General features: G+C 38.3%; 1 protein-coding gene across 12 annotated transcripts in view; it reads right to left on the bottom strand.

The window, feature by feature from the left end:
* The window catches only part of TMCC1 (transmembrane and coiled-coil domain family 1), a 256,200-nt gene that overhangs the window by 210,843 nt on the left and 18,503 nt on the right, over positions 1–26,854 (bottom strand). The window contains exon 1 of one of the 12 annotated variants that reach the window (XM_082748106.1): positions 9,231–9,378. The exons of the other annotated variants lie outside the window; for them this stretch is intronic. The gene's annotated coding sequence lies outside the window, so the exon portion shown is untranslated. Of the gene's footprint in view, positions 1–9,230; positions 9,379–26,854 lie in introns of those variants that run through there. 12 annotated transcript variants of the gene reach the window in all.

The raw sequence follows: 26,854 nt of genomic DNA, 5'->3' as shown, positions 1-26,854 counted from the left end.
TAAAGAAATCTCTTTACAACTTACATGAAAGCATCTCCAAGATGTAGCACCATGTTAAAAGAGGCAAAATGTAGAACATTTTGTATAGTATGCTGACTTCTGTGTAAAAGGTGAGGAAGGAAAGGAAGAATATTTATACAAATTTAGTTTGTATAGTAAATGCCTTTGAAAGGGTTTATAAGAACCTAGTAACAGGATTAGAGGGAAATATCTTATTGTATACCCTTTGGCACTTGTTAAATACAATCTTTCCGAATTAATACTAAGACATTTTTTTTGCCTTTTCCACTTTCATCTTCTCATGAGGTAACATGACATAATGTGGTCATGTTCCTGGGGCTAATAGGATATAAGAATCTGCCTTCTACTATGGCAGACATTAAAAAAATTTGTAAAAGTGTAAAATAATCCCACTCTTCTTTTTTTTTTAACTTTTTTTTTTTAAGATTTTATTTATTTATTTGACAGACAGAGATCACAAGTAGGCAGAGAGGCAGGCAGAGAGAGAGAGAGAGAGAGAGGGAAGCAGGCTTCCTGCGGAGCAGAGAGCCCGATGCGGGGCTCGATCCCAGGACCCTGAGATCATGACCGGAGCCGAAGGCAGCAGCCCAAACCACTGAGCCACCCAGGCGCCCCATAATCCCACTCTTCTCATTAAATATTTTTTGAAAACTATAGCTGTGCTATTTGTTAACATGTGACTTTTTACTTTTCAAATGAATTAAATATTTTAAAAATCTGTTTTAATTGCTAATACAGCAAATATCAATAGATATAACCCAAATAAATAAATCCTTTTTGGGGTCCTCAATAATCTGAGTACAAAGGAGGCTTCCCACTAATTTAAAAACCATTGGTCTAACTCATGAAAGTCAAGGATAGACTGAGAAGTCACCCCAGATTAAAGCAGACAAAGGAGATATGAAAACTAAGACATGTGTGACTACACTGGATCCTGAGCCGGGGCGGGGGGGGGGGGCGTGGGGAGGGCGGGGGACGGGGATGCGATAACTGCAAATTTAACCAGAATCTACAGATTAGATAACAATTTGTATTGATGTCCATTTCCTGATTTTGATAATTGCACCATGATTAGTAAAATGTGAACTTTGGGGAATTTGGGTGAGAATTTGGAGAATTTTTTGTATTACTTTATTTTTTTTTTAAAGATTTTATTTATTTGACAGAAAGAGAGCAAGAATAGAAAGGAGGGGGAGAGGGAGAAGCAGACTCTGCTGAGCAGTGAGACAAATGCAGGGCTCAATCCCCCAGAACGTGGGATCATGGCACAAGCCGACGGCAGACACTTAACTGACTGAGCCAACCTGGTTCCCCTCTTTGTATTAGTTTTGCAACTTTTTATTTTTTAAAGATTTCATTTATTTATTGGACAGAGCAAGAGAGTACAAGCAGGGGGAGTGGCAGACAGAGGGAGAAGCAGACTCCCCACAGAGCAGGGAGCCCAATACAGGGCTCAATCCCAAGACCTTGGGATCATGACCTGAGCCAAAGGCAGCTGCTAACCTACTGAGCAACTCAGGCATTCCCCCACTTTTTTAAAAAGATTTTATTTGTCAGAGAGAGTAGTTTCGCAACTTTTTTGTAAAACTAAAAATTATTTCAACAAAGTTTAAATTCTTTTTATGAAAAAAAGTGATCTTAAAAAACTGCTCAAACTAAATATTGGAGATGATGTGGAGCAAATGGAGCTCTCAGACACTCCCAGTGAGAATGCAAAATGGTACAACCACTTTGGGGAAAGGCATGGCAGTGTAGTAGGCAGATGTGATTAAGTCAAGGATTTTGAGGCTGGGAGATTATCCTGCATTATCCTAGCGAGTGCAACATGATCACAAGGGCCCTTTTAAGTGAAAAAGGAAGGCAAGAGAGTCAGAAATGGGGACGCCTGAGTGGCTCAGTTGGTTAAGCAGCTGCCTTCGGCTCAGGTCATGATCTCAGCGTCCTGGGATCGAGTCCCACATCGGGCTCCTTGCTCCGCAGGGAGCCTGCTTCTCCCTCTGCTCTCTCCCTCTCTGACAAATAAATAAATAAAATCTTTAAAAAAAGAGAGAGTCAGACATGGGACAACAGAACCAGAGGTTGGTGGGATATGACTGCAGTTTTAAAGACAGAAGCAGGTGATAGGGACACCTCAGTGGCAAAGTCATTGAGCAGGGGCCTTGAGCTTGGGTCGTGATCCCAGAGCCCTGAGATCTAGCTCCACAACAGGCTCCTTGCGCAGCTGGGAGCCTGCTTCCCCCACCCCCTCTGCCTGCCACTACCCCTGCTTGTGCTCTGTCAAGTGAATAAATAAAATCATGGCGGGGGGGAGGTCAGGAACCAAGAGGTATGGGCAGCCTCTAGAAGCTGGAAAAGGAAAGGAAAGAGATTTCCCCCTCAAGTCTCCAGGAGCAGAGCCTTACCAATATCTCCATTTTTAACCTAGTGTAACCCATTTCAAACTTCTGACCCCCTAGAAGTTAATAAATATGTGTTGTTTTAAGCCACTAAGTTTGTGGTCATTTGTTACAACAACAGGAAACTAATACAGCAATTTTCTTAAAAAATTTAACAAATACCTACCATATGACCCATCTATTCCATTCCTAGGTTTTTACCCATGAAAAAGAAAACATACAAACACGCAAAGACTTGTACACAGACATTTATAGCAGCTTTATTTGTAATATCGCTAAACTAGAAATATCCCAATGTCCAGGGAAATGGATAAACAAATCCGGACAGTAGTATACTGTTCAACAACAGAAAGGGGGGGGGGGAACCCTATCAATACATGCACTAACATGGATGAATTTCAAAAGCATTAGAATGAGTGAAAGTAGCCAAGCAAAAAAGAATACAGACTTTATTATTCCATTTACGTAAAATTATTTATATAAAATGCATTTATATGTATGTCTACATATAAAACTAATCTATAGTGGTTAGTTATAGTGCCTGTGGCTGGAATCGAAGGGAAGAATAGATTGTAAGGGTTACAAGGGACATGAGGAAACTCTTGGGGTTGATGAAAATGTTTATCTTGATTATGGTGATGGTTTTAAAACTGTATATTTGTGGGGCACCTGGGTGGCACAGTCAGTGGGCCATCTGACTCCTGGTTTTACCTCAGGTCATGATCTCAGGGTCATGAAACTGAGCCTCAAGTGGGGCTCTGGGCTCAGCATGGAGTCTGCTTGGGACTCTCTCCCTCCCCCACTATCCCTTCCCCTGTGCTCACTCTCTCTCAAATAAAAATAAATCTTACAAAAAAAAAAAAGCATATACATACATGAAAACTCATTAAACAATTTAAATATGCGCAGTACACTATACTTCATTAAAACTACAAAACAAGGAGTGCCAGGATGACTTAGTGGGTTAAGCCTCTGCCTTTGGCTCAGGTCATGATCTCAGGGTCCTGGGATGGAGCCCCGCATCAGGCTCTCTGCTCAGCCGGAAGCCTGCTTCCCACCCTACCCCCGCCTGCCTCTCTGCCTACTTGTGATCTCTCTCTCCCTATCAAATTAAAAAAAAGAAAAACACAAAAACTATAAAACAAATGTAATGAAGTGATAAACATTAGTTTGGGGGCATCTGGGTGGCTCAGTAGGTCAAGCAACAGACTTATCCATGATCTCAGGATCGTGATGCCGCAAGAGTCAGGCTCTGCGCTCAGCACAATCTGCTTGTCCCTCTCCCTCAGCTCCTCTCTCTTCTGACTTTCTCTCGCCCTCAAATAAATCTTTAAAAAAAAAAGAAAGAAAGAAAGAAACGCTAGTTTTGAACATCTACATACTCAACAGTGAGCCCAGAGTTGTGAGACAAGAAGGAAAAAAAAACGCAATCAGTACGGAATAGGAAATAAAAATCTAGGCATTGAATAAAACAGCCCTATATTTGAGTATTAGTTTCAATAACTACCAGCAAACGGAGTCTTGACTAAGCCTCAGTCTCATTTTCTATAACAACAGGATAATAATATCAACTTCATATGGCTGTTGTAAGGATTAAAAGAAATAATACATAAAAATCATGTCAGCCATCTAGGAAGTACCCAATTAATAGCGGCAATAGTAACTATTAATAGTTAATATTAATAGCAATAGTTTCTTTTTTCTCCCAGAATCTAATAGACTGCATGTTTCTTTACAGGAGAGGTCTATTTAACTCTTGATTTAAATATAATTCTGACAAGTTTATTTATTTTAATAAAGGGAGGATTATAAGCAGTGCATACAAATAAGAGAACTTGGAGCAAAGGAGAAGGAAGAAAGTATTGCATTAAAAATTAATTGATGGTCCTAATGAAAGCCCTGAGTTAACAAGAACAGATTCCATTATACATAGAATACTATCTTTAAAAGGGTGAAAAAAGGGGCGCCTGGGTGGCTCAGTGGGTTAAGCCGCTGCCTTTGGCTCAGGTAGTGATCTCAGGGTCCTGGGATCGAGTCCCGCATCAGGCTCTCTGCTCAGCAGGGAGCCTGCTTCCCTCTCTCTCTCTCTCTGCCTGCCTCTCTGCCTACTTGTGATCTCTGTCAAATAAATAAATAAAATCTTAAAAAAAAAAAAGGTTAAAAAAATTTTACTACAAGGCTAAAAAGGAACACACATTTTAGAAAAATTATTGTTCTAGAACAGCTAATTTCTTTCAAAATTATACTTTTCAAGAGGTAAACTTTACTAATCTGGAAATACTTATATCCCTGTAATTCCCCTCAATAATGAGCAAATGAAACATTAAGATTAAAACAAAATAGATTTTCTGTAGCTCTAAATAATTTCTTTTGCATGATCCTCAACAATTCTAAAGATATAAATTTTTTCAAAGCTGAAACAAAATGGTATACTGAAAGTATATGTTTATACAAAAATTTTCAGTATTTCTTAAATGAAGTAGAATTTTTTTAAAAGATTTTTATTTTATTTGAGAAGGAACACAAGCAGGGGGAGGGGCAGAGGGAGACAGACAAGCAGACTCCCTGCTGAGCGAGGAGCCCCATGAGGGGCTCAATCCCAGGACCCTGACATCAAGACCTGAGCTGAAGTCAAACACTTGACTAAGTGAACCCAGGCACCCCAAATGAAGTAGAATTTTAAACATGCAATACTTCTGCTACTATGGCTCACTCACCTACTAATTATGGGTCCTTGAGCTATTACTTAATTTATCTCTAAGGTGTGGATTAAAATATTTCTCATTCCACAGAGTTATTGTGAAGAATAAAAGACTCTGTATGGAAAGCACTCTACACAGTGCCTGGCACAAAATAACCAAACACTAAGTGTTAGCTGGTATTACTTTTTTTTTTTTAACTACTGATGAAGATATACCATATCATGATCATAAATTAAATTTAGCAGAGTAAGATTTAGGAAGGATTATATTTAATATACACATATACACATATATACACATATATGAAAATGTATATAGACATACACACAAGCACATTAGAAAGAACTACATTTATTGCAGAACTGTAAATTCTATCTAATTAACATTCAGATTAGGTAACATTTCAAGACTACTGGTATCTACTGAAATGTCTGTATTTTTTTTTTTATTAAAGATAGGTGTAAAATCTGTAACAAAGTCTAAACCCTTAAAAAAATGTAAAAGGATCTACTACCTCCTCAATTCAAGTTCTTCTACTTACACTGTTCAAATATGTAATGTCTTACTCTTTTGTATATCCTTTCTTACAAAGCAACTAAAGTTACAAATGTTTGAGTGCCTTAAAAATGTAAGACACTATAATATCTTAGTCCCTAAAACCAAAGGAAAGCCTAGTTTATATCCAACACACATGTTAACAATATCTGCTTAGGCCAGAGCTAAAATACAGATACTTAATTTCCCATTTTGTCTTCCTATAACACAGAGTACATTCGTGAAATAACCTGCATCGAGAATATGGCATTTGCTGCTGAGATGAAGCAAAAGTTCAATCACTAGATAGCATTTGCAGAAAATTAAACGAGTGAACCTAAGACCTGTTTAACAGTGGGGTTTCTCGGGGTTGTTTTGTTTTGTTTTGTTTTTACCCCTCCCAGAGCAACCTAAGCAACAATTTTCCAAACTGTATTCATAATGCATCCATTCCCAGGTCACTACTCAGAAGCATATAAATAAACCACTGCACAGCTGGAGCCAACCAAACCTATTTTGACAGATCCAGGCCAACTAATTGCAAAGATTCTAAATATGCACTCCCACAGGCCTAGGTAGCACCAGCCCTTGACTCCAGCATATGTTCCTTTCCTTCCTATATGCTAGTTCTGGCTTTTGAGGAAAAAGAAATAAAGCTGTCAGTTGAGTGGATCAAACATCCAGCAGGGTGAGTAGAAAAAGACTGTCCTATAAATTCTGTCCAAAAAAAATCAACTCAGTTGAAATGGAGGCAAATTAGCTATAAAAGAAAACATAACAAATTCAGTATACTTAATCTTTTAATTTAAGATTTATTTATTCGTTTAGAGAAAGAAAGAGAGCATGCACATGTGCGCACAAGCGCAGGGAGAGAGAGAGAGAGGGAGAGAGAATCTCAAGCAGACTCCCACTGAGTGCAGAGCCTGAAGCAGGGCTCGATCGCATGACATTGAGATCATGACCTGAGTGGAAATCAAGAGTTGGACATTTAAGCAATTGAGCCATCCAGGCGCCCCCCACAATATACTTAATCTTTTTAAAGATCAAAAGAATAAGAAAATATTGAGATCTACTCCATCGCATTATAAAATGGACTAGCATAAATAGAGAATATAACACAAAGTCAAATAACAGTTTATGTTGATTCCATTAGACAACATGCTTCTGAGCAATGAGGTAATTTGCACACTTTGTAAAATTCTAGTATAAAAACAGAAGGCATATTGAAGGGGAAGATACTGATGGGGATGGGGAATATAGTATTAATTAACTGCAAATCTCAATTTAAAACATAGCCTTAATTATTTGTCCACACACAGGAAATATGAGGAGAACAGTATTTCTGGAAAGCACTAAAATTACTGATTCAATCATTCATCCAACAAGTAATCATCCAATACCTACCTATTCCTTGGTTAAAACTGTAGTATATAACCTATAAACCTGTAAAATTATAAAGAATAAGGATAAGAAAATTACCCATAAGCATACCTATATGGAAAAGCAATTTCCACACAGGTATCTTAAGAATGAAATAATACAAACTAAACACAATATAAATCTAAGCCAGGAGTTCTCTCCTTCACTAACGTATCTTTTAGCTATCACCATAAGGTACTTCAAGTTCTATACATCTAACACCTAACTCATGACCTTCCTCTAAAAAAAAACTTCCTCTTTCAGTACTCCTTTTCTCAATGAAAGGCACTAAGTTGCTTAAGCCAGAAACCTCTGAGTCCTCACTCTCCCCCTCATATTCTACCCATCACCAAATTCTGCTGTCTCCTAAATATTATTGAATGAATTCCTTTCTATCCTTTCAACCGATACCACTCTTGCTAAGTAAGCTAACATCACCTCTCACCCAAACTAGAAAACTTCCTAAGCAATAGCCTGCATTCACTCTGGTACCCCTTCAATCCATTCCCTTGCAATAAAAAATGTTCTCATCAAAAGCATGTATGACCCCTTCCTTTATTGTTTAAAACCCTTTAATGGGGGGGCGCCTGGGTGGCTCAGTTGGTTAAGCGACTGCCTTCAGCTCAGGTCATAATTCTGGAGTCCTGGGATCGAGTCCCGTATTGGGCTCCCTGCTTGGCAGGGAGTCTGCTTCTCCCTCTGACCTCTTCCCTCTTATGCTCTTTCTCTCTCATTCTCTCTCTCTCTCTCTCAAATAAATAAATAAAATATTAAAAAAAAAAAAGCAAACCTTTAATGGTTCCTCATTCTTCTTCTTAGAATAAAGGCAAAAACTTCTCAACATTATCTATAAAAACCTGCATGGGCAGGCTTAACTCTCCAACTCGAAGCATGTTCCTTCTCCCTCTGGCTCTTGGTTCTCAGGCTATGGTAGCCTTAATTAAGAGTCCTCATTTTGCCATTTTCCCTTCGACCACAGGACCTTTGCACCTACTCTTATTTTTGCCTGGACAACCATCCCTCCTCTCTCTGCCAAGTTAACATCTATTCTTCCTTTAAATCATAGCACAAATATTTCTTGAGGATGCAGTTTCTAATCTGGTCAAATTTCATTAATATCTTCATTATCCCACTATCACAGTTTTAAGTTAGCATTTAATTTAGTATTAATACTTATCCCCTCCATTGAGCTACAGGTTCCATAGGTGATGGTATCACATTAGGTTGTGTTACACATTTTATCCCCAATGGCTGGGTAGTTCAATAAAACCATACAGCACAAATGAACAAAAATATGAACGAAGTTCAAGAACCACTGAACAGCATCTAGGCTAAGTCAAAGTTCAGTTGCCAACAATCACAAAACATTCAATACAGATCATGTTCCCACCACCATAATCCTTACTATATTTAATTTCCTTTAGCAAGGTACCGTTAGCAGGAATAATGAAGTTTATTTATAAGAGTCTTCTTCTACTGACTTCCTATTTAAATGAGAAAACCATCAAAAAGTCAAACTCAATTAATACTCTAAAATACAGCAATCTAAATTGATCAGTTTTCATAAAATCACTGATTTTTTTTACATTTCATTGTCAATTCCTAAAGCAAAGAAAATCTCTAGTTTATCTTGAATCTGAGACTCTTACTCAACTTATCTCAAGACAAATCACTGAAAATAAAAGTCTACTAAAAAATAACACTTAAGTTAAAACCTCTAGACACTTAAAAAAATGTTCAGTGAGAAAAGCAGAAGAATGCAAGGCAATGTTTGGATGAAAACCCTTTTCCACCATACAAAACAAGAAGACAGACATCTTCCCCATGAATTCTGGCAAGGTCAATTCCTACCCTTATTCACAAAATTCTTGGATAGCTTCCTTGGCCTAAAAAAACCCCACGCTATTTCACAGTGACTGAGTAAAGCCCGGGTATGGGGATGGTTACTTAGGGGACTTGCTTATTTTGATGGTAAGCAAAACAGTTCCCTATGCTGTTTCAACAATTCTAGGTCATAAAGACAGTGGGTATTATAATTCATGACAAAACAAAAAGCAAATAAAGATACCTTGTTATAAGCAGAGTCTACAGTATCAGAAATTGTTAACAATTTAGGAAAGATAAACATCTATCAAGAAATTATGAGAGCTTCGGGCACCTGGGTGGCTCAGTGGGTTAAAGCCTCTGCCTTTGGCTCAGGTCCATCATCCCAGGGTCTTGGGATCGAGCCCTGCATCAGGCTAAGCAGAGAGTCTGCTTCCTCCATTCTCTCTCTCTCTGCCTGCCTCTCTGCATACTTGTGATCTCTGTCAAAATAAATAAAATCTTTTAAAAAAAATTATGAGAGCTAAAGAAACACTAGTTATTAAGATTCCAAAATGGCCAAATGACTTAGCGTGAAAATTTAGTAACAAACCTTCCTCATTCTCCAAATTTTTAATCTCTTCAAAAAAGATCAACAAAAAGCTGTCAAAGCAAACAATCTAGAACTATGATTTTATTCTCCTGAGAGAAATTGTACATTCTGTTAAAAACAACTATATCAATTCATAATTGATACATCATCAATGCATGATTTTTCTTAAATTTTGGGCATTACCACTTTTTTGATAGAAAAAGAATGAACATGTGGCGCCTGGATGGCTCAGTGGGTTAAAGCCTCTGCCTTTGGCTCAGGTCATGATCTCAGGGTCCTGGGATCGAGCCCCACATCGGGCTCTCTGCTCAGCTGGGAACCTGCTTCCCCCTCTCTCTCTATGCCTGCCTCTCTGCCTACCTGTGATCTCTGTCTGTCAAAAAAATAAATAAAATTAAAAATTTAAAAAAAAAAGAATGAACAAGCAATAAAAAAGTATTAGTGGTCTCATTACACTGCTGGTAGGAATGTAAAATGGTGCAGCCATTATGGAAAAGTTTGTCAGTTTCTTATAAAATTAGACATGCAGTTATGATACCTAAAATCTCTCTCCTTGGCATTTATCCCAGGAAATGAAAACATATGTTCACGTAAAAACTTGTATATGAATGTTCACAGCAGCATTATTGATAATACCCTAAACTGGAAATATGAATGTCTCTGAATAAGTGAATGTTTAAAAAAACTCTCGTAAATCCATACCATGGAACACACTTAGTAATGAAAAGGGAGAAGCAATTGATATTAATACATGTAACAACTTGGATAGATCTCAAGTGCATCATGCTTAGCAAATAAAAAAGCCAATCTCAAAAGATCATATGACTTCCATTTATACAGCATCCTCAAAACAACAAAACTACAAAGATAGACAATTGATTACTGGTTGTCAGGGGACTGGGATAAGGACTGTATGGAGGGAGTTTCCCAAAATAAAACAATGTTTTGAATTTACGCAATAAACTTTAACTGCCCTTGAACTTTAAAGTTTTAACTCTGGCCCTGTCTCCAGTGAAATTATTTGGTAACTTTCCCCATTCAACTAGCTGATTCACTAAATAAGCAGCAGCTAGTAAGGCAAAACATGGCAAAGAGGTACTTCTGTGTCTGAGTCATTAAGATATTCTTACAGGATGTTTAAGAAGGACAGACAGGGAGGTGCAAAGTTAAGTCTCAAAACCACAGCAACTCCATTCTTAGCTGGTTAACACAACATCGGGCTGTCAGCACCAAACATGGAAAGTCTCTGCATAGAGGCCAAGAATGGCACACTGACAGTGGGTGTTAACTAAAAAATAAAGTCAAATGGACTACACATTACTGCATTTTGATCCTACACCTTGTTAACTGATTAAAAAGCACACCTTACTTGAGTAACCGTTTTTTTCAAAAAGCAATGATACCATATTAAATGCACACAATTTCAAAAAAATTAAAATGTAAAAAAAGCATTCCTTTAAAACTGATAAAGTGGGGCTGGAGGAGGAGTCTGCGGTGGCTCAGTGGGTTAAGCATCTAACTTCGGCTCTGGTCATGATCTCAGGGTCCTCAGGAAAGCCTGACTCTCCTTCTGTCCCTCCCCCTGCTCATGTGTGTGCTGTCAAATAAAATTTTTTTTAAAAAATTGACAAAGCAGGGGATTTAGGAAATAGCTCCAGTGTACATAACCAACACCTTTCATTTATTCCTAATTTTTCTAACTCAGAGTTGGACAAAAACAGTACTTCTAGACTTTACTTACCCCAAAATCTGTCGGGTATTTCTAGAGGCAATTAAATATAATATTTACAATTAACATATTGCTGAAAGCTAATAGCAGTAATTTTTGCAAAGATGTGCTAAGAATGTAAGCCTGAGCACTACCCAAAAGGAAAAGTTTCAAAGTACTGCGGCACCAACCATCGTAACTAATTTGCTAATCTTCAGCTTCCTCACAGGTTACCTTAGTACCTACCCTCACAAAATCATTATGAAGATTAAATGTTAAATACTTTTAACAGGGTCTGGTATGCATGAACATTAATAAAGGGAAACCTCATTAAATTGGAGTCAGGAGGCCAGTAGGGGGAGCTCTCATTGGCCTACCACTGGTAGTCAATTGCACACCCAAGAGGAAGAGGTACCTTGCAAGCCCATCACTATCCCAGCAGAAGGTTTTTCTCCTGCTGCAGAGGATAATAATAAATAATTATTTATTGAGCCAATGAGAGACTGTGACAACCCAGCCAATGAAAAGCCATTACACTTTGAACTCCCACTGGACTTTCTACTCCAATGGACTTTTTGTTTTTAACAGCGCTCTCACTCTTCCCTGTCCCTCTATAAAGGAGTTGAGATTCTCTGCTATTCCCAAATAAGTCCATTTTTGCTGGTAAAATAACTGAGTTTTCTTTTTAAGGTTAACATGCAGAATGAGTACAATTTAAGTATTAACTAAAAACAAAACAAAACAAAACAAAAAACTGGGAGCCCCTGGGTAGTGCAGTCAGTTAACAGCCATCTGGGGTCATGATCTCAGGTTCTTGAAATCCAGTCTGTGTAGGCTCCAAGCTCAGCAGAGGGTCTGCTGAATTTCTCTCTCCCTCTCACTCTGCCCCATCCCATGTTCACGCACTCATGCGCACACACTCTTTCTCTCAAATAAATAAATCTTTAGTAAAAATTACTTTAGGGGCACCAATGGGTGGCCCAGTTAGGCGTTTGCCTTTCAGCTCAGGTTATGTTCCCAAGGTCCTGGGATCAAGCCCCACATTGGGCTCCTTGCTCAGCACCTGCTTCTCCCTCTCCCTCTGCCCTGACCCCCACTCATTCTAACTTTGCTCTCTAATAAATAAAATATTTTTAAAAATAAAAATAATTATTTTAGGAAATGCTGGGCACCTACATAGACAGGTGCAGCAGCATCTTAACTCCTACTAGGAATGCTACAGCAGGTGTTTCTCATTACCCTGGGCACAACAACCTTAACTTCTTTGATGGGAGTTTTTGCCACTCCACTTTTTTTTTCTCAATTTGGTAAGAAAAGGAAATCACCAATCAAGCCTAATTATAAATTTACAAGAACCTGGAAGAATCAGTAAATTGAAGACAAAACACAGTAATATGCAACTACTATTCTTTACAGATTTAGAGACCTCTTTTTATAGCATCACCTCATATTTGTATACCACATTGTAGTTTCAAATTCCTTCTTTTTTTTTTAAGATTTTGTGTATTTATTTGACAGAGATCACAAGTAGGCAGAGAGGCAGGCAGAGACGGGGGTGGGGGGGGAACAGACTCCCTGCTGAGCAGAGAACCCAATGTGGGACCCGATCCCAGAACCCCGAGACCATGACCTGAGCCAAAGGCAGAGACCCAACCCACTGAGCCACCCAGGCGTCCCTCAAATTCCTTCTTAACACATTATCTCATTTGATCCTTACAACAATCCTGTGAGATCCTTGCTGTTACTTCACATTTTACAGATAAGGAAAATGAGGCTTAAGTGATGTGTTGAAGGTCACACAACCAGCAAGTAGAAGAGCTGGAATTTAAACCTCTCAACTACGCGACCACAGCTGCCTCTCTAAATGGTGATAAGTTTTACAATGCTGACATTATAATTTTTCGACCAGCATCCTCCATATTTCAGCAAATCATTAACAGCTTCAAGGCATAATGAAAATTTAGAGTAAATACAAGAATCACAGGACTTTAAGAATCATTTTAAAGTAATCTCTTTATAAAAAGAAAATGTTTCTAGTAGTCAGGATAAAAAAATTTTTTTTTTGTTTAATGTTCTCATGTTTCAATGCCTGCAAGCATTTGTGGAAATCAAGGGGCTGAGGAAAAGAAGAAAAGGATTAAAAAATACAAACCCCAAGTTACCCTCTGTTATGCCTGATTACCTCCTTGTTTCCAATTTATTTGTTGAGAGAGGGGAAAAAGACTCTTATTGATAGGCATACTTCAAATTTAAGATTTTTTCTGATAGTCCACATAAAAACTTGTATACAAATGTTCCCAGCAGCACTGTTCATAACAGCAAAAAAGGGAGTCAATCAAAATGTCTATTTACTAATACATAAATAAAATATGGTATATCCATAAAATGGACTCTTATTTGACAATAAAAAAGAACTGACACATACTACAGAATGGCTACACTATGAAAACATGCTAAGTGAAAAGAGCCAGTCACAAAAGACCACATTTTATTTAAGTTATGAATGTCCAGAATAGGCAAATCCATGGAGACAGAAAGTGGTTAGCTTACCTAAGGCTAAGACAGGGGGCGAAAATGGGAAAAGACTGCTAAATATGTACAGAGTTTCTTTTTGGGGTAATGCAAATACTCAGAAAATGGTTGTACAACTCTGAATGTAATAAAAACCACTGCCGCGTACATTTTAAATGGGTAAATTCTAACGTATGTTAAATATACCTCAATGAAGCTAATAAAACAAGATGTTAAGAAAGGGAAATAGGTACTTGGTATACAGAAACTCTGTATATTATCTTTGCTTCACTTTTCCATTAATCTAAAACTCCTAAAAGAAATAGATAAATTAGTAAATAAAATTACATAGTAAACAGCTGAAGTATGAGATGCAGACTAAAGTAGCACCGCAAAACTTTAAAAAGATTCATACACAGTGTCTCAGACAAAAAAGTGAATAACTATTAGATGTAAAAAATGAGGTTAGGCCTTGTTTACAGGGTTACACAATAGCACAGGTAGAGGAACAAAAGATCTCACAGACCTGGAAAAAGCTCATCATTTGGCTAAACACCTTCCTCTTCCCCTACCTACATACAACTTTCCAAATAAATTTACTTTCAAACACCCCCAAAAACTTCTAGAAACATGTCTACACAGAAAAGAAAATGCTGGGGCACCTGGGTGGCTTAGTGGGTTAAAGCCTCCGCCTTTGGCTCAGGTCGTGATCTCAGGGTCCTGGGATCGAGCCCTGAATCAGGCTCTCTGCTCCACCTCTCTGCTTCCTCCTCTCTCTCTCTCTCTGCCTGCCTCTCTGCCTACTTGTGATCTCTGTCTATCAAATAAATAAATAAAATCTTAAAAAAAGAAAAGAAAATGCTGGGAAACAACACTGCCACCTTATCAGTGTAAAACCACTTCCCATTCACTATGGATCAAAAGCTTTTATTAGAAAAACATTTTAACACAATTGTGCCTTATACTCTCTATAGATCAGACCTTAGAATAGGGTTCAAGACTCAAATTACTGATAAAATGTAAAGGATGTCAAGATTTGTCATATTGGCTTCTTAAAATAATATAACACTCAAATTGTTTAAAAAAGGATATTGACCAGAAAGAGCATAAAGAACTTTCTGAGGGAAGGAAAATATTCTACATCTTAATCAGATTGGTGTTTATAATTATATATATATATATACAGCTACATGCATATGCAAAAATTCACTGAGCTATGTATACCTCTTAGACGTGTGCATTTACTGGAAATTATACAGTTTTAAAAATGGAATTTAAAAAAATAGTATTCCACAGAATTATCTCATTATCCCAAAGCATATGATGTAGTAAGAGTCAGATTTTCATCTTCTTTTAGTAAAAAGAATCAAGCAGAGATAAGTAAAGCAATCTTCTCTGGTATCTCAAAATCAAGAAGAAAAACAGGTCTCCCAAGTCTGTTCTATCATCAATCTAACCTTTGTGCTTCAACGACAATGACACTGAATCTTGAGACACTGAATCTGAGAGAAAAGACAAGAGGGCAGAACCAATCCTAGTTAAATCAACATACTCAACATCTCCAAATGCCATATCCTTATTCTCCAAAAAGAAAATTATTTAAGTAAATTCTATGCCCAATGTTGGGCTCAAACTCAAGACCCTGAGATCAAGAGCCACATATTCTACCAACTGAGCTAGCCAGGCACCCCAAGAGAAAATTATTTTTATCTAGAACTGGTTATGAAATAATACAAAGAATGCAAAATAAGTTCTCGGGTTCATACTCCCTCCAAAAACTATCATGATACGACCTTGTGCTTCATTCTGCAGTTTTTCCAAGGGAGTTCTAAGGCACCATATTCTCCTACCTTAACTTTTGGCCATTTACATGTCTAGCGTGAGAAAATAAAGAGTGGACAGGTTAGGCCTCAACGGACTGAAATGGCTTTTATTTCAGTTATAAAATTTTGGCATAGGACTAGATCTGAGCAGCTAACTATTTATTTAATAAATAAAGGAACTAAATCCAAAGATAGTTGAGACTTGCCCTAAGATTTCACAGCTAAGAAGTGGCAGAGTCAAAGCTGAATCCAGCCTTCCATTCACCATACCACACCTAGACCTCTGCCCAGTTAGAAGCAGCATACTATCTTACCTAAAGTGTTAATTACACTCAGGGGGAAAAAATAGTTCATATTATCCAAATTCTCATGCTCAACTGTCTCATGGCACTAAGATTCTAATTTATAACCAGAATTACAAATTAATTATCAGAATTATAGCTGTCATCCAAATTAGAGTAACTTCTTTTCTCAGCTGTAAAATTCCCTTGGGATTCATATCAAAAGGTTATTTGGTACATAAATAAAGCAAACAGAGAAGGATGGTTTGTTTTTTTGTTTTATTTTTTATTTTTTTTTGTTTTTTTGTTTATTTTTTGTTTATTTTTTTAAATATTTTATTTATTTATTTGACAGAGAGAGCGAGAGAGAGATCACAAGTAGGCAGAGGCAGGCAGGGGCGGTGGGGGGGGGGGACACACAGGCTCCCCGCTGAGCAGAGAGCCTGATCTGGGGCTTGATCCCAGAACCCTGAGATCATGACCTGAGCCGAAGGCAGCGGCTTAACCCACTGAGCCACCCAGGCGCCCCCAGAGAAGGATGGTTTTATTTATTTCTTTTTTTAAAGATTTTATTTATTTATTTGACAGACAGAGATCACAAGTAGGCAGAGACACAGGCAGAGAGGAGGCAGAGAGGAGGAAGCAGGCCCCCTGCCGAGCAGAGAGCCTGATTCGGGGCTCAATCCCAGGACCCTGAGATCATGACCTGAGCCGAAGGCAGAGGATTAACCCACTGAGCCATCCAGGTGCCCCGAGAAGGATGGTTTTAAAGAATATATGCATCAAGTTCTTCATAGAATACCATCTTAGTTCACCAAAGACTTTCATACAGTCATTTATCCGATCAGCAAATATTGAAATGCCTACTAGATGTCAGGCACTGTATCAGACCTAAGGAAAACAAAGATACAAGGGACTTTGGTTTAGGTAAGCAGACAGAACAGATTATGGTAAGGATTATGATGGGACAGCCAAGGTGCCACTGAAGCCCAGAGAAGCAACATCTACTCTAATCTGGAGGGTCAAAGAAGTCAGACCAGCTTCTTACTCTCCCAAGCAATAACATTTGCTCTAGAAGCTCAGGATTCTCACTCTTGAAATATACTTTTTTAAACACTGGTCTCTTATTGACATAAAAGTCTCCAAAACCTATGTCTGAGAAAAAAAAAAAAAGAGCCACACACACACAAAACCAGCATTACAATATTAACCTGTTTATGTAAAATTGTGTTACATTCATATACCCATACGTGCATATATTTTCAAGGGACATGTATGGAAGGATATTTACAGAAACTTTAATGGTAATCATTCCTGTGGGTTAGAATTTCAGATTGCTTTGCCTTCTTTAAACTTTCCTGCATTCACTTTTTAAAAATACTCTTTCCCACCCTAAAGGGATGCCTGGCTGGCTCAGTCAGTGGAGCATGCAGCTCTTGACCTCAGAGTCAAGAGTTCAAGCTCCAAAATGGGTGAAGAGATTACTTAAAATAAATTTTAAAAGAATACTGCTCTAGTTGTTTATTCTGCTGTAACCAAGGTGAATAGAAGAGGGCAAGCACACAGACCAGAGCTGAATAAACTATCACTGTACTTAGATCAACCTGCCTCCCCTATTCAGAGTATTATTTGTAACACGAGGGACACTAATGCAACACACTTGGTACCTTTTATTTACACTTCTAGAAGGGCCACTTTTGGGACAGTTTCTGGAGAAACAAGAAAGGTAGATGGGGACCAAAAATAAATAGGCTATAATCGCAGTGCTAATGTGTTTAGACTTCATTCTGTGGATGACAGAAAAACAGAGAGGTTTTCTAAAGACAGTTGGCTCCACTTCTGAACAAGGTATCTGGTAGCAGCTAGAATACATAAACAGGAAATGACATAAAGACAAAGAGATGTGCTGAAAAGTTGTGGCTCTATGTTTAAAAAAAAAAAAACCTAGAGAAATGCAAATTTTTTCAGCACTATCTCTGGTGGATGAGAACAGAGGCAGTCTCCTACTTTCAGTGTCATACATTTCTATAATCCTTGCACTTCTTAAAATAAGTGTGTATTATATTTATAACCAGAAAAAATAAGAATGACTTTCACAATAATTCAAATGGGATGCAGGGAAAATGATGAAAGCCTGGATTATAAACTCTATAAGGGCAAGAAACTGATCTATCTTATTTACCACTATGTCCCAAATATCTCGTACAGTGCCTAGCATATATTAGGTGCTCAATAAATGTGCCAGAATAAATGAAAGAATAAATGAGTGAACCAATGTACATCCTAAAGTTTCAATAAAGAAGAAACATTTCAAAAGTAAAATACACATTTGCTGGTCAACATAAAGAGCAAGAACAGAAAGAAACTAAAGATAACCCAAGTTTTACAGACTAGTTGGCTAAGTGAACGATGAACCATTAATTAAGATAAGTAAAACTAGAGGTGGCATAAGTATACAGGAATGCAAAGAGATCGTGACAAAATGTCAATGAATTTGGTAGAAGGCACTAAGTTTCAGGAACCAGTAGGGAGTGTAGGCTGAAGATGCAGATTTGGGAGTCATTCATATGAAGCTACATCAGTGATCAGAGCTATCAGAAACCCATTACTGACTTTCATCTTCTTAACAGCAGAAAAAGAGAGGCAGATCAAAATAAAATACACCCACTATTCTGGGGCCCTTATACCCTGACTTTTTTTTAAAGATTTTATTTATTTATTTGAGAGAGAACGAGCACAAACAAGGAGAGAGGGAGAAACAGACCCCCTGCTGAGCAGGGAGCCTGACCTGGGACTCTATCCCAGGACCCCGGGATCATGACCTAAGCCAAAGGCAGACGCCTAACTGACTGAGCCACCCAGGCGCCCCTATACTCTGATTTTTGCCCCAATTCTTAAACCTAGATTCTGAAATAAAAAACACCTTGGGCTTCCAGTCTTCATCTCTCATTTGCTTCCTAATAGCATACAAAGGCCCATAGCTGTATTTTTACTATTTGCTACAAAAAAATTCTGGGCTTAACAAATCCAGGCCAGATCAGAAATCCAATACACTTGGCATTATTTACCATAAACATACAAAATTCATATGCTGGTTTTATTCAATATTACCCACTAGCAAACTAATATAAAGTAATGGTTTGTCACTGAATTTTTAAAGTTTTGTATTAAAACTTTTGAAAAAATTAATGTTTTGGGAGAGTACTCTTTATCAAAAGATGTTTACAGATGTTTATTCACACACTGGGACAATAAAAGTTATTTTTGAGTATTTTTTTCTTCTTATTCCATGACTACAACATGATACTTCCAAATTGTCCTCAACTATGCAAGTCTCTTCCCTCTCCAGCTCATTCTATGAAATCAAGTCTCCCCATTTCCTTTGTTGTAGTCCCACCCAGACAAATCCATCCTCCCGATCTCAAACTGCCTTTATCTAAAAACTAATTTCAAAAGGTCAACAAATAGGTTAGGCTAGTCTCATAAATGTAGAGATACAAAATATAAGACTAACTTGTCTCCATGCTTTTATTCATGTTATTTTCCATACCTGCAGTGTAATCTAACCCTTTTTTCCAACATTTATCCAAATAGAAGCCGCAGATCATATCCTTCTAATCACTTCAGCACTCACCTAACCTACTCTCTACCTTCTTTAAATTCCTATAATACAAATTAATGGCCTGCAAAAGTTAACTATGGGGGTGCCTGGATGGTTCAGTCAGTTAAGCATCTGCCTTCAATTCAGGTCATAATCTCGGGGTCCTGAGATCAAGTCCCACATTACCTCCCTGTTCAGCAGGGAGTCTGCTTCTCCCTCTCCCTCTGCCTACCTCTTTCTCTGTGTCAAATAAATACATAAAATCTTAAAAAAAAAAAAAGTTAACTATGTTTTCCTCTATCTACATTGGGAAGTAAGCTTCTACATTGGGAAGTTGGCATGCAAGGAATACTTACTAAATCAATGGTGGCTCTGAATCTGTATCTTAGATTTTTGGCTTCCCAGCCCTCCTTTGCTTCCACAGTGCCATATACCAGAAATAAAATATATTATTTTGATTTTAATTTTACTAACAGATATTAGTCTATCTTAAACCTAAATTTATTTTATTTTAAACTGCCAGGACCATTAGAAAGAAAAGCTTAGGGACACCTAGGTGGCTCAGTCAGTGAAGGAGCTGCCCTCAGCTCAGGTCATGATCCGATGACCCTGGGATGGAGTCACACATTAGACTCCCTGCTGAGCAGGGAGCCTGCCTCTCCCTATTCCTGCTGCTCCCCCTGCTTGTGCTTGCTCTCTTTCTCACAAATAAATAAATAAAATCTTTAAAAAAAAATTGTAACTGTTAAAACACTGTAAAAGAAACCATTATTTTTGCAAAGTAAAAAAAAATTAAACTCTAAAATCGTATTAGAAGTTTGACAATCATAATACTGTACACTTCTTCAGTGTATTTACATTCTTTGCCAAAATATGACATAAAACACAAGGAAAAAAATTTTTTTCTTTGTAAATTATTTTATTCAAGAAGGTGGGAAAAACAGACATGGGCTGAGCTAAGCCCCGAGTCTCTAAAAATATGGAACACTTCATCAATTTGCATGTCATCCTTGTGCAGGATCCATGCTAATCTTCTCTGTATCATTAACATGGGGGAAATTCTTAAAGTCAGTCAACTAGCCAGCTTTTTTTTTTTTTAAATAAAGATTTTATTTATTTCAGTAAGAGAGAAAGCACAAGTAGGGGAGTAGGAGAGGGAGAGGCAGATTCCCGTTAAGCAGGGAGCCCGATGTGGGAATCCATCCCAAGACCCTGGGATCATGACCTGAGCCAAAGGCAGCCGCTTAACCACCTGAGCCACGCAAGCCAGATTTTCTAAACCTATCTTAAGAAAACAATTTTCTTTTTTAATAACAGTTTAATCCAAACAATATGGCACATGGCACTATTTAGGGATATGTATGACAGGAAAAATAATCATTCTATGAAACTCCCATTCTATCCTCTTTGGGTAGATGTTAAGAAAGCTATTAGTTGATAAATACCTAGTCCCATCCTAATATGTTTAGAAAACCCAAGGTAACTCTCCCAGAGTAAAGGAAAAACATACAGCCAAGCAAAATAACTGAAGTCTGTGACTTCAGTCATTGTGGGGTGGGTTATTTCACACTTTCTAATTCAGCTTATCTGGTGACTGACTCTGTGTATGCTTGTTTTCAAGAAACAGACTTAAAGGCCATACTCAAAGTAAATTTTTGAAAGTAAGGCCAGGAATGAACTGAGTCACGGAATCTGAGCTAGAAGGGATTCTTAAAAATTTAAAGATGAGATATGAGACTCTAATTAAGCCACACAGGTAGTTGGAAACAAAGGTTAGAACCAAGGCTTCTAACTTCTAGAAAAAGTTATTTATTAAGTGCCTAATATGATGAAGAACTCTGCTAGGAGATAGACCAGTGCCCACTCCTGCTTACCAAAATACTTTCCATGAATCTTCAAACACATTTAAAACATCAATTAAGGCTGGGGCACCTCGGTGGCTTAATCAGTTGAACATCCACCTCTTGATTTTGGCTGGGGTCATAATCTCAGGGTCGTGATCTCGGGGTTATAGGATCCAGCTCCACATCAGGCTCCTGTTCTGTGGGGAGTCTGCTTGAGTTTCTCTCAATCTGCGCACCCCCTAACCCCCATTGCATTCACATGCTTGCTTGCTCTCTCAAATAAATAAATCTTTAGAAAAAGTAGTCTAGGGGTGCCTGGGTGGCTCAATGGGTTAAGCCTCCGCCTTCAGCTCAGGTCATGATCTCAGAGTCCAGGGATCGAGCATCAGCATCGGACTCTCTGCTCAGCGGGGATTCTGCTCCCCCCCCCTTCTCTCTGCCTGCGTCTCTGCTTACTTGTGATCTCACTTTCTCTCTGTCAAATAAATAAATAAAATCTTTTTTTTTTTTTTTAATTTATTTGACAGAGGTCACAGGTAGGCAGAGAGGCAGACAGAGAGAGAGGAAGGAAAGCAGGCTCCCTGCTGAGCAGAGAGTCCGATGCGGGGCTTGATCCCAGGACCCTGGGATCATGACCCGAGCCGAAAGCAGAGGCTTTAACCCACTGAGCCACTCAGGCGCCCCATAAATAAATAAAATCTTAAAAAAAAAAAAAAAAAGAAAGAAAAAGTAGTCTACATTAAAGCTTACATTCTAAGGAAATTTCTGTATTAGGAGAAGGTAGTGTCTACATCTCTAAAAAGCATGTTAAAATAAGGAGGTAAAAAGGGGCACCTGGGTGGCTCAGTGGGTTAAAATAAGGAGGTAAAGAAGAAAAAAAAAAAAAACTTTAAAGTAGTAAAGAACTTAAAATTTCGCACAAATTACCTTTCTTGTCCTGATTGTTGTTTATCATTAAAAAGAATAAGACCATCAAAAAATCTCTACCCAAATCTCATGACCCAATAGTTTAAGAAAAATGAGCCTTATTCCTGTTGGAAAAATGATCTGTTTTTGTCACATCACACTGAAGAATTAGCTCTGTCTCTGGTTTAGAGTACAGCCAACTGAGGACAAAAGTCTAGGCAGAAAAAGAAACAATACTGGAATTTGATAAAGACCACTCAGAAATACAGCATTTAGGTGTTTCAATAGCACCTTTCATCTAAAAATCTCAAAACAAATATTATTTACATTACCAAGAATCAAAACGGTGGCACCATGGCCCAATAAAGAAATAAATCAATGACCCAGAGGGAATTCAATACTAATGTTCTGAAATTTAGCCCTCTGTTCTAAAAAACAATATCTAGTTACAGTTTAACTCTTGAACAACGAGGGGGTTAGAGGCACCAACAACCTGCAGAGTCAAAAATCTGCATATAACTTTTGACTCCTTAAGAACTTAACTACTAAAAGCCTACTGTTGACTGGAAGCCTTACCAACAATATAAACTCTGATTAACACAACTTGTGTACGTTATATGCGTTATGCATTATATACTGTATTTTTTTTTAAGATTTTATTTATTTATTTGACAGAGATCACAAGTAGGCAGAGAGGCAGGAAGGGGTTGGGGGGAAGCAGGCTCCCTGCTGAGCAGAGAGCCCAATTCAGGGCTCGATCCCAAGACCCTGAGATCATGACCTGAGCTGAAGACAGAGGCTTAATCCACTGAGCCAACCAGGCGCCCCTATATACTGTATTCTCAAGATAAAGTAAGCTAAAGAAAAGGAAATACTAAGAAAATGATAAGAAAAAACACATTTATAGTACTATAATGTTTTTATCAAACACACAGAAAAAACCCACCCACGTGTAAGCAGACCTGCATTAAGTTTACACCCGTTTTCTGAGGGTCAACTGTGTTTGGATGTTGTCCCTCATTCCATGCAAAGAACTCCTAAAACCCTTGGAATTTTATGAGTGACAGGAGTGTGCCTTTTGTTATTCATAACAAGTCTTTCAACCACACTGCAGTTTATGCTAATGAGGTGACTTCTGGTGAACCCCTACATAGCTCAAGATGGGAACTGGTTGTCAGAGAGACAAACCACAGGATTTGAGGGTTAAAACTTTCAGGCCCCACCCCTCAATATGGGGAAAGAGAAAGGCTGGTGAATAAGTTAACTACCAATGCTGATGATTTATTTATTACCCCATCATTCCTAGGAAACAGAACCTTCTCAAAAACCCCTCAACGACAGGGTTTGAAGAGCTTCTGAATGAGTGATCACAGTGATGCAGAGAGAGGGCAGGGAAGCTCCCCATACTTGCCCCACACATCTCTCCACCTGGCTGTTTCTGAATTGCATTCTTTATAATAAGACTGTAAACATAGGTAAAGTGCTTTTCCCAAGTTCTGAGTCGTCCCAGCAAATCACTGAATCTAAGGAGAGATCAGAATTTTTACAAAGCTGGAGAAGAAGTACAGGTGGCCCAGGACTTGCAACTGTTGTCTACAGTGGGGACAGTCTTATGAAACAGAGCCCTCTTAACTTGAAGGATCTGACATCTTAACTCCAGGTACACAGTGTCAGAATTGAATTCAAATGTAGGACTAGTGTCACAGAATTGGAGAACTGGTTCCGGTGTGGAAAAACCCACACATAAGTAGTTAATTCCAGTGTATATTTATAAAACTTAAAGAAACAAATGGATTTGTTGATACCATCTCCCAGCTTACCTTGCCAAACATGTATAAAGAGAAGACCCCAAAAATTAAGTTCTGTTGTCAGAATAGTTGCTACTAATAATAATTTGTAATAATTATATATCATGGGGCATCTGTGTGGCTCAGCTGGTCAAGTGTCTGCCTTCGGCTCAGGCCCTGAGTGGGGCACTCTGTTCGGCAGGGTATCTGTTTCTCCCTTTCACTCTCCCTCTGTGCTCTCTCTCTCAAATAAATAAATAAATACACAATAAATAACAAAATAAATAAAAGTGAAAACCTCTACTTAAAAAAAAAAAATTATATCATCCGAGGCGCCTGGCTGGATCAGTCAGTGGAGCATGTGACTCTTGATCTCAGAGCTGTGAGTCTGAGCCCCACACTGGTTGCAGAGATGACTTTAAAAAATAAAATCTTTTAAAAATAATAATTTCATGCCATTTTTATGCCAGGCATTAACCTTAGGGTAAATTATTTCCAGTATATACAACTCTGAAAGACAGATACTGCCCCCAAGAGCAGATGAGAAAATTAAATCTCATCATTAATTTTTCCATTGCACAGCAAGTAGCAGAGAACTAAATCTACACTATGGCAACCTTTAGTTTCCATTATGTAGTATAAAATTATAAACTCTCTAACAATCCTTAAGAATATGTCCTAAATTATGCTCTTGAAACACTAATTTTAAGGCGCAGTAAGGGGGTTGCCAGGTTTGAGGCTTTTGAGTAACAGCACAGGCCCCACACCTCTTGGTGCTTAACTGGAGCAGCATCCTACTCATTCTATCACAGAAAAGCCAGAGGAAAGTAATGCTGTGCCTCTTTGTGGAGCCATACCTTCCCCCAGCTTTATCAGTCTTCAAGCAAGTTTCTACCAGCCACTTTCCTGAACATCTGGACAACAAAGCTGCTCTTGGGAGCTGACCACAAGTCCAAGAAATTCCCAGGACTCCTAGAATGTTTGTATGCCTATCTCCAGTTTCAGACCCACACACAAGTATTTACCACAGCTTGCCCAACAGAAAGCTATTTAGGAAAATTTATAAGCATCCATAACACAACTGGGACTCCTGGGAGGGAAAGCAAAGAACTCCTCTCCCACTTTTGTCTCACAATCTACAGTTAAACCACCTACCCCAATATGGCAAATGAACTGCAGAACAAGAAAACAAAACAAAAGCAAATGCAAAACATAACAGAAAAGGGAAAGAGGAAGGGAAGGCAAGGGGAGGGGAGAGGGAGGAAGGGAGACAGGCAGGGAGGCCAGCAGGCAGGCAGTCAGACAGGCTGTAAAGGGGGCACCGGGTGGCTCAGTCAGTTAAGCGTCTGCCTTCAGCTCAGGTGATCTCAGCGTTCTAGGATCTGGTTTCAAGCCCCACATGCTCTGCTCAGAGTGAAGCCTGTTTCTCCCTCACCCTCTGCCCCTCCCTCCCTGCCTATGCTCTCTCCCTCCCTCTCTCAAATGAATAAATAAAATCTGAAAAAATAAAAATAATTTTTTTCAAAAAGAAATGCTGTCAAAAACATAAAAATAATCCATATACAGACATAGTATTCTAGTTTTCTGCTTTATACACTTTTTAAAAACTACCTTTTTTGGCACTGTATTCTCTTGCTGGTTGGAAAACATTTCTTGATTTTTCTTTAGTTATCGAGGAACTAAAGTCGGGGCGCCAGGGTGGCTCAGTTGTTAAGCGGCTACCTTTGGCTCAGGTCATGACTCCAGGGTGCTGGGATCCAGCCCCCAGTTGGGCTCCCTGCTTAGCAGGGAGCCTGTTTCCTCCCTCTCCCACCCACCATGCTTGTGTTCCCTCTCTGTCAAATAAATAAAATCTTCAAAAAAAAAAAAAAAAAAGAAAACAAACAGGAACTAAAGTCAACAAGAATTTTCATTACCTTTTCACTGTTACCAATATTAGCACAAAGGAGAGAGTCTACTTGAGATTAGAAAATCTTAAGAGCTGGGATGGACAAGAAATATCATGTAGTCCAAACTGCAGAACACCTGTATCTCCAGAAGACAATCATCCAACCAATACTTGAATATCTCTAATGACAGAGACCTCATAATTTTGTCAATTCCACTGTGGGACATGTTTTACTGTGCAAAAGGTCTCCACCATGGGATGAAATTCATCTCCAACATAGTTTCTAACCACTGTCTGTCCTCTGAAGCAATAAAGATGAGTCTGCTTTCTCTTGCTTAACATAATCCTTCAAATATAGTTAAGTTTCCAAGTATTATCTTCTGTAGCAAAACAGCTCCTGATTCTTTAATTGTTCTTCATTAAATATGGTGCCTAGAGCTCTCTCAGTATTCTAGTCACATTCATCTGAACAATTTAGATTACCCACTGAAGTGTAAAATCCATAACTGGACACAATACCCGGATATAATCTGACAGTATAAGAACAAAGGGACTATTACGTCTCTTAATTTAGCACTATATAACTTAATTTAGCACTGTACATCTATAAATAGTCATCGGTGCATCAATGTTACCTCTTTTCACAGCCCAATCATACCATTAACTACCTCAGACTATTGTGGCTCCAAATGAAAAAATTATTTTGGTCCAGATATTTCTGTTAAAGAGAAAGACTTTAAATTTCAATCACACTTATCACGTCACTTTCATACCTCATCTTGCTTACATTGCCTTGATTTTCTTTAAGGCAACCTATTAGATAACACTCCCAGTTAGGGCGTCATTTACAAAATTTTTAGTAAGCATGCATATTACATCATTATTTAAGATCTAGATTCATAAAGCTTGGCAAAAAGAGAACTTACAAGCCTATTATGATCACACTGTGCTTCATAACAAAACAAATAAGCAAACCAGGTTTAAAAGACCAACAAACTGGGAAAAGACATTTGCAAC

Source organism: Mustela nivalis (assembly GCF_964662115.1).
Source record: "Mustela nivalis genome assembly, chromosome: 1".
NCBI classification, from domain to species: Eukaryota; Metazoa; Chordata; class Mammalia; order Carnivora; family Mustelidae; genus Mustela; species Mustela nivalis.
This window is presented reverse-complemented; position numbering and strand designations above follow the sequence as displayed.